Raw genomic sequence first — 7573 nt, forward strand, 5'->3', positions numbered from 1 at the left:
TTGTCTCAAATGATTTCGGCAGACGTCAATAGAGGGGGACGCACTGCACGGTCTCACCGGCTCCTCGCCCTGCGTGGAGGCCACAGGAGGCGTGGAGGCAGGGGGCAGTTCCCCACCCCCCCCGTGTCCTGTAAGGCTCCAGGAGCAGCCTGAGGAGCTGGTGCCCAGGGACAGGGTTCAGGCAGGAGGGCAGGGGATGCGGCCCAGCAGGAGGCCCATCTCAGAACTCAGGACACAAGAGGAAGAGTCCACGCCAGGCCAGCAGGAGGCCCAGGTCTCAGACCAGCGTGGCATAAGGCGAGGACAGCCTGCACAGGTGGCTGCCCTTCCCTGGACCTCAGTGTCCCCATCCGTATGGCGGGGGAGTTGGGGCAGCCTCATCTGTGGGGTGCTGGCCACGTGCCAGGCTGGGTGCTCTCATACACAGGAACTGACAAGGAAGTCAGTCAGGAAGGCCCTCCCAGAGGAGAGGGCACCCGAGCGGGGCATTCGAGGATGAGTAGGAGTTTGCAGGAACGGCAGAGAAGAGGAAGAGTGCTCAGGGCAGCACAGGCAGCATGTGCCCCATGACTCCACACGGGCGGCCAGAGGCCTGTGAAGGGTGGACATGGGGCTTCGGGGACAGTGTGTAAGGGGTCGTCATCATGTGGTGACCAGCAGGCCACTGCTGGACTCTCGAGTTCAACCAGATCTGTGGCCTGGAAAGGTGCAGGTGTTCTCTCTCTGTGATGTCCTACACGCACACGGACGGCTTAGCCCACTGACAGGAAGAAAAGCAAATGCCAGAAGGACCGAGGTGGATGGGGCCACAGTCTCTCTCCGTGAGCCACCTCCACAGAGCACCAGCAGCCGCCCCCAGGTCGGAGGTCGTGCCTGCCTCGCCCCCTGCCCCGTGCCCTCCCCCCCCCCACCGGCCAGACAGCCTGCATCCCTGGAGCGGGCAGCACACTCTGGCGTACCCCCCCCTTCCTGCCCACCCCCACAACGTCATCCGAAATGTCACTCAGAGAACAGCCCCCGGGGGTGGGAACCAAGCTTCCTGGGGGCAGGGAATGGGGCACAGTGAAAGAGAACAGTAGGTCTTGAGCTTCATTCAAGGCCAGTCCTCTCTGGCCTCAGTTTCCCCTCTTTAAGCAGAGAAGGCTGGACTCGGCAGCCCTGGAAGACCTCTTGCAGTCCCACACGGGACCCCAGTGACCCTCGGGAAGGCAGACTGACAGAGACTGCGGGTTGCCCTGGGAAGTGGCACCTACCTGGCTTCCGGCTTATCTGGCCCACTGGGCAGCTCTTGCGCTTCCTTTAGGCTGCAACAGCTCACACTTGGAGTCTAACCACGGGCAGGTGCTGTCCAAGCACCTCCCAGCATTCCCTCACTTAAAGCTCCCCACAAGCCCACTGGACCTTATACAATCTCCATTTAACAGATACGGAAACCCAGGCACAGAGAAGTTCAGCAATTCACCTTAGGTCACACAGCAGGCTGGTGGCAGGGCTGGACACAGACTCTGTACTCTTAGTCACTACTCCAGGGGTAACGGGGCTAAACAAGAGCCGCGGGGCATGGCCAAGCCTCAAAGGGGGTGGGGGAACCCCGAGCTGGACAGTTCTGGCCTCACAGCAGGAAGATGGGATCAGATCTGGGCACGCAGGCCAGAAGGTCTCCGCATCTCATCAGCCACCTCAGGGGCCCTCACGGAACCCTGTGGAAACGCCAGACCCAGTGATATTTATAGAAATCACTTCCAAAACAGCCATCACAATAAGACCCCTTGTTACCCTAGGAGCAGGGATGACAGAGAAACACAGCAGCCTGCTTCCCTTTCCTGAGACCAGGCTCCTGTTTTTCAGACCAGAGAGGCCACTGGGCAGCCCCTCCTACCTCTCGGCACAGCACCTGATCCACCCCACCCCCCTTTATCAAATACCCCGGCCTTTAAAGTGTCATTAAATGCCTTTTTTCGGATTATAATTTTTACTCTTGATTATATGATGACTATATAATCAAATATTCATTGGATAACGATGATTAAAATATATAATCCCCCAAAAGATGTTTAGAACAATTTAGGCTACCATTGACTTAATTAAGGGAGTTAGGGGATTAGTGGGAAGTGAAGGGGTAATTTTTTTAGAACTGATTTCATGGTTCTTGTGGCTCTGAAACCAGAGGGAGAAGGGGACCGATGGGGGACGGTGGTCACCTGCGCCCGGGAGACTGCAGTGCTCCTGGAGGCAGATGAGGAGGGCAAAGCCCACAGCACAACGGAGCAGCAGCTGGGTGAGCTGCGCAACTAGAGCGCACAGGACTGGGTTCGGGGCCTCGGCCCAACTCGATGTTGAAACCAAAGGGCCTTTGAGCAACAAAAGCACTCTTCTGTGCAGGCCCGAGGAAGCCCCTGGGGCCCACTACCACCGGGGTCACTTTCGGGGGGCTCTCACGGGACCCAGAGCCTGTCTCCCAGGGCCAGCACCCTGTTTCCTGGCCCCAGAGTGTGCAGGAGGCTTGGCTCAATGAGCCCGGCCGGACATACCACTTCACCGTTGGTTGAATGCGTGCCTGTCTCCTGTCTTTCTAAGCCAGAGTGGTAGAGGACAGAATTGTACGCTCAGGTTTTAGGTGGCTGGGTTCCAGGTGACACACTTACTAGCCTTGTCCCCAGGCTGCCCTGTGGAAGCATATGACTGTCCTTGTTTCCTTAGACCTCAGCTGAGGGACCATGTGACTGTCGGTCTCCAGGTCATGAGTTCAAGGGCCACACTGGGGGTAGAGTTTACTTAAGAAAGGAAGAATGGGGGGATGGGAGGGATGGGAGGGAGGAAGGGAGGAAGAAGGAAAGAAGAGGAAGGGAGGGGAAGGAAGGAAGGAAAGGGAAGGGAGGGAGGGGAGGAAGGAAGGAAGGAAGGAGGGAGGGAAGGAGGGAGGGAGAAAGGGAGGAAGGAAGGAAGGAAGGAAGGGGAGAGGGAGGGAGGGAGGGACGAAGGAAGGGACCCTTCCAGACTCACAAAGCTGGAAGGAGACTGGTCTGGCTCCTGGGTGCCCCTTCTATCCTGGGGCCCTGGGGGGCCATGTGTGACTATTGCTCTGAAGCAAGGGTCAGCAAAACTCCCCCTTCTCTGTGGCCAGCTGTGCCCCTCCCTTCCCGTCCCCCTCCTCCAGGCTGAGCGAGGCGGGCCCTTTGCAGATGCCTAAGCCTGCCACACAGTGAGATAAGTAGACATTTGCCTGAGAATTAGCTGCCGCTCATTGACAGGCTGCAAAAATCCACCCACCAATGGGCACTAATGCCCAGCCTGCTCTGGGGCAAGGGAGGAGGGAAAGGAAAGGAGAACTGGGGCCAAATTCCATAATCCATATTTACATAAATCTGCAGCTAAAAGCTGGGAACAGCCCTCCACCCCACACACCAGCTCCCTGCACAGAAACTGGCTCCAGAGACAGAAGTGTGCCCCCAACCTCCCATCAAGACATCTGTCGGCCTCCTGAGGCCTCAGCCCAAAGACCTGGGATGCAGGAGGCCAGAAGTCCTGGCCTCCTCTCTCGGGAGAGCTGGGCAGGAGGATTGGGACGCGAGGGACCCCACTCTGTCCTGTGCTGCATGGTTGGGGGAAGGTCAAGTGTTGTCCCGGGGGAAACAGATCTGTTCCCAAGCCTGGAGCAACTTCCACAATGAGGACACTGAGGCCTGGCGGGGCCAGACCCCCACCCCAAAGTCACCCCAGGGCCCAGGCGAGACTGAGTGCAGTCCAGCCCGTGGGCATCTCCTCCACGTAAGGCCTGTGCCCTCCTGGCTGGCCAGGTCTGCAGGGGGAGCAGGGGGACACATATCGCAGATTGGGGGTGGGGGTGGAGCATACGCCAGACACTTGTTGTTCTCTCTGTTCTGGAGACCAGAAGTCAGAGGTGCCGGTGGGGCAGGGCAGTCCTCTACCCGTGTCCTCATGTGGCTGGCCCTCATCTGTGTCCCCATCTCCTCGCCCCAATCCTACTGTAGCAGAGCCCACTTCAGTGATTCATTTTACTGTAATCCCCTCTTTACAGACCTGTCTCCAATACAGTCAACACAGTCACCTGCTGGGAGCTGTGAAGTCTGACGTCAGGGACACAGCATATGCTTTCCCCTTAGTCCTCCCCACACCTGGCAGGAATCAGAGAGGGGGACCTGCTCAAGGGGCTCAGGCCTTAGGGCCTCCCCATGCTGCAGAGACCCCACCAGGCCCTGCTCAAACCCCACTCAGCCTTAGGAGAGAAGCACCTAGAAGCCAGCACCAGTCAGAAGCCCGGAAACCAGGTCAGAGGGAGTCAAAATCAGGTGGCAGAAAATCAACCTGACCATCCTTCCACCTTCTGTGGCTGCTATTCAGCCCTCAGGGCTCTGACGAGCGCGGGGAAACAGAGGACACTGAGTTCCAGGTGACTGCGGAAGAGGGGAGAGGCCCCCCATAGAGAAGGGTGAGCTGGCCACACATACTCCCTCCCCAGCCCCGCTCTCGCTGCACCAGCCTGTTGCCCTGACTATTGAGTGGGCAGCTGCCACACAGCCCAGTGACAGCCCCAAGTTCCCCCGACTCTGAGCTGCCACTCTGCACTCTGAGCAACGTGACACCAAGCGGCTGGCCTCAGCAGCCTGCTGAGAGATAGGTCAAGTTTGGGTGCTACAACAATACTCAGGGCCCCTCCTCGTGCCATCAGCCCCACCCTCGGCAGCCACACCAGGGAGCAGGGGGCTGGGGGGTACCTTGCTTCTGGACAGGTCTGCACAGGAGCCATGCTTCTTTGGGGGCCCAGGTCCACTTCCCACAGGGACCCACGGAAGCTATGCTGTCCGGCCCCGCCCCTCCCTTTGGCCCTGGCCCACGACCTCCTTCAATCCCTGTATTTGGCCCAGTGAGTAGTAATGGGTTTGAACCTTCTGGCCACCTGGATGGGGGAGGAGAGCAGGTATATGAACCATGTTTACTTACTTTCTGTACTCCTCTAAAAAATTTTATTTATTTAAGCATTTATTTATTTGTTTATTTTAAGTGATCTCTGCATCCAGTGTGGGGCTCAAACTCATGACCTGAGATCAAAGGGTCGCATGCTCCACCGACAGAGCGCGCCGTGAGCCTGGAACTTTCTGTACTGGAGATGCTGGAGAGATCCTCGGGATTCTCAGCCCTACTGGCTTGGGGTGGACCGTTCCTCCCCTATAGTAAATAACCTGCCCCAGGACCATGCCTTTCAAATGCAAACCAAGCATCACGGACACTCCTGAAGGCACTATCGCCCTGCTGGTCACCGAGGGACACATGGGCAGGGACGACTTCTGGGCCCTAAGCCTGCCAAAGTTTTTCCAGCTGGCCAGTCCTAAGCGTGCGCGAATGTACCGATGTCACGCCACCGCCACCCTCCCTTCCTAGGACACCACAAGAAAAGCCCTGGGTGATGCTGCTCCCCCTCCCCCCCAGGTGCTTCCTCACCTGGTCCTCAGGGGGGTGGGGGGAGGCGGGGGCTGTCTCTTTGTTCTAGGAATGTGTGTGGTAACTTCTTCCTTCCTGAGGGTCCTTTCTGTGTCTGCCTGCCTCACCGGTCCTGATTAAAACAGATCCCACGTCTGACTAGTTCTCACAGGGTCCTGGGGCACCAAAGACCTCCACGTCATCCTGAAGGCTGAAGATGGTAGGCTGTTGGCCCCCAGGCACGTCGCTGGAAACGTGTGAGGTTGGAGGGCTAAGTGGGGAGGGCAGATCCAAGTTGGAGGAATTTCCACCCCTGAAATTCTGAGCCTGCTCGTAGGCTTGACGGTGAGACACACTTGCTAGAGTCTCAGACTCACAGTTATAAAGATGAGAGGCTTTGGGGGGCTGTGACACTGACTTGCAGAAAGAGACAAAACCGGCCCAACCCCTCCCCCCACGGAGGTCACAATGCTGTCCCAGGGCAACGGGGACACGCGTCACCTGGGACACACTGCGTGACTCAAGTGAGGAGAGCAAGCTGAGGGTTCTCGATCCAGGCCAGGGCTCAAAAATAGACCCCAGTGTTGAGGGGTCTACCCTGCCCTCCCTCGCGCCCCCCCCCCACCAAGTTCTAGTTCAGGAAGCTGCGTCCAGTCCCTCTAGCAAACCTGCAAGAGTTCCTAAGGAACCTTCAGCCTCAGTCCTGCTTTTCCAGGGCTTTCTCTGGCCCCTCTGCTCTGACAGCCAGAGGAGTGGATGCAGGAGGCAGAGCACAGTGGCCATGTCCTCCCTCCTGCCTCAGGCCTGGCCTCACTCAACCCTGCCAGCACCTGGGGGTATCAGTGACTGTGGCACCAGGGGTCGGTCCCAGCTGGTGCTCCCCAACTCCAGCAGTGGCCCCACTACTATCACCCACCCCTAGCACCCAGTGGACACAGGGTGAGGTCCAGAGCACCATCCCCTGTGGTGACTGCTGCCCTCCCTTTCCTCCTAGCCCCCATGAAAGTGGCTGCTTTGGACATTTCAGGGGTCAGAAGGAGGCCCAGGGAAGGCCTGGCTGAGGGTCAGGGCCTTCAGGGAGGTGAGGCAGGAACCGAAAGGGACTAGAATCTGAGAAAGGGGGGCAAGAAGGGAAGGAGGAAAGAATGGGCCCCAGAGAAGGAAGAGGAAGGGGAAAGGGTCCAGCTCCTGAAGACCGGCAACGGGACACCCTGCAGGACCCTGTGCTTTTCCAGCTCCCAGTTCATCAGCAAGCCCTGTGTGCAGGGGTCCCTGGCCTGGGCAGTGGCTATAGGAGACCAGGGAAATGTGAGAGGGAGCTGCGTGCTGCGTGGAGGCTGCTGGGGAGGAAGGGGAGGGAGAGGTTCACTGCACCCTGTGGGGTCCCTCAAGCTGGGTCCTTCAGAGTTATCCCAGCCGTACATGGGGTACATAGCTGGCCTTTGAATCCACAGTGTAGGAGTCATCAGATGTGGGCACCGTCCCTGTCAGCCGGGGGAGGGCCTCGGCTGTGGGTCCCCGCAACTGGGGACATGGGCGCCCTTGTGGAAGAGAGTCAGGGGACATGTCACAGCATCCACTACATGCCCTTCAGCCAGCCTTTGAGACTCAGGTGAGACCATGACCCTCCCAGCTCCCATCCTGCCTTGCGTGACCTCTTGGCCATGTGGGGGGACCTGTCTCCCACCACACCTCCTGGCCACCTCCCTTGGTGCACTCTCCCTGACCTCTTGGCTGTGCCTAAAATTGCTGTGAAATAGGCCTCACCTTCCTCTCCTTAAACTGGAGAGGGGGAGAGCACTTAGCGCATAGGCTCTTTTGCACATGCTAGCCATGAGGCCCTCCATGTCCCTGCAGGTGCCCGCAGGTGCCCACAGGTGCTCTCCATGGCCTTCCCCAGCTACGGAGGACTGGGTCTGTCCCTCACAGCCCCGAACCTCACACCCCGCCTGGGATCACACAAGTGGAGACTGGGGTGAAGCGGTGGAAAGGAAGTGCATTCCTCCTCCCCCGCCCGGCTCCCCACCCCCCTGGCAAGTGCCTCTGAAAAAGTTCCTGGGACCGACCGCTGTTTGGCCCATGGGATGCTGTCCTGGGGTTACAGAATATTCTAACATTCTCTGCCGCCCTCTCC

This window comes from Crocuta crocuta, unplaced genomic scaffold, assembly GCF_008692635.1.
Source record: "Crocuta crocuta isolate KB4526 unplaced genomic scaffold, BGI_CrCroc_1.0 scaffold273, whole genome shotgun sequence".
Lineage (NCBI taxonomy): Eukaryota > Metazoa > Chordata > Mammalia > Carnivora > Hyaenidae > Crocuta > Crocuta crocuta.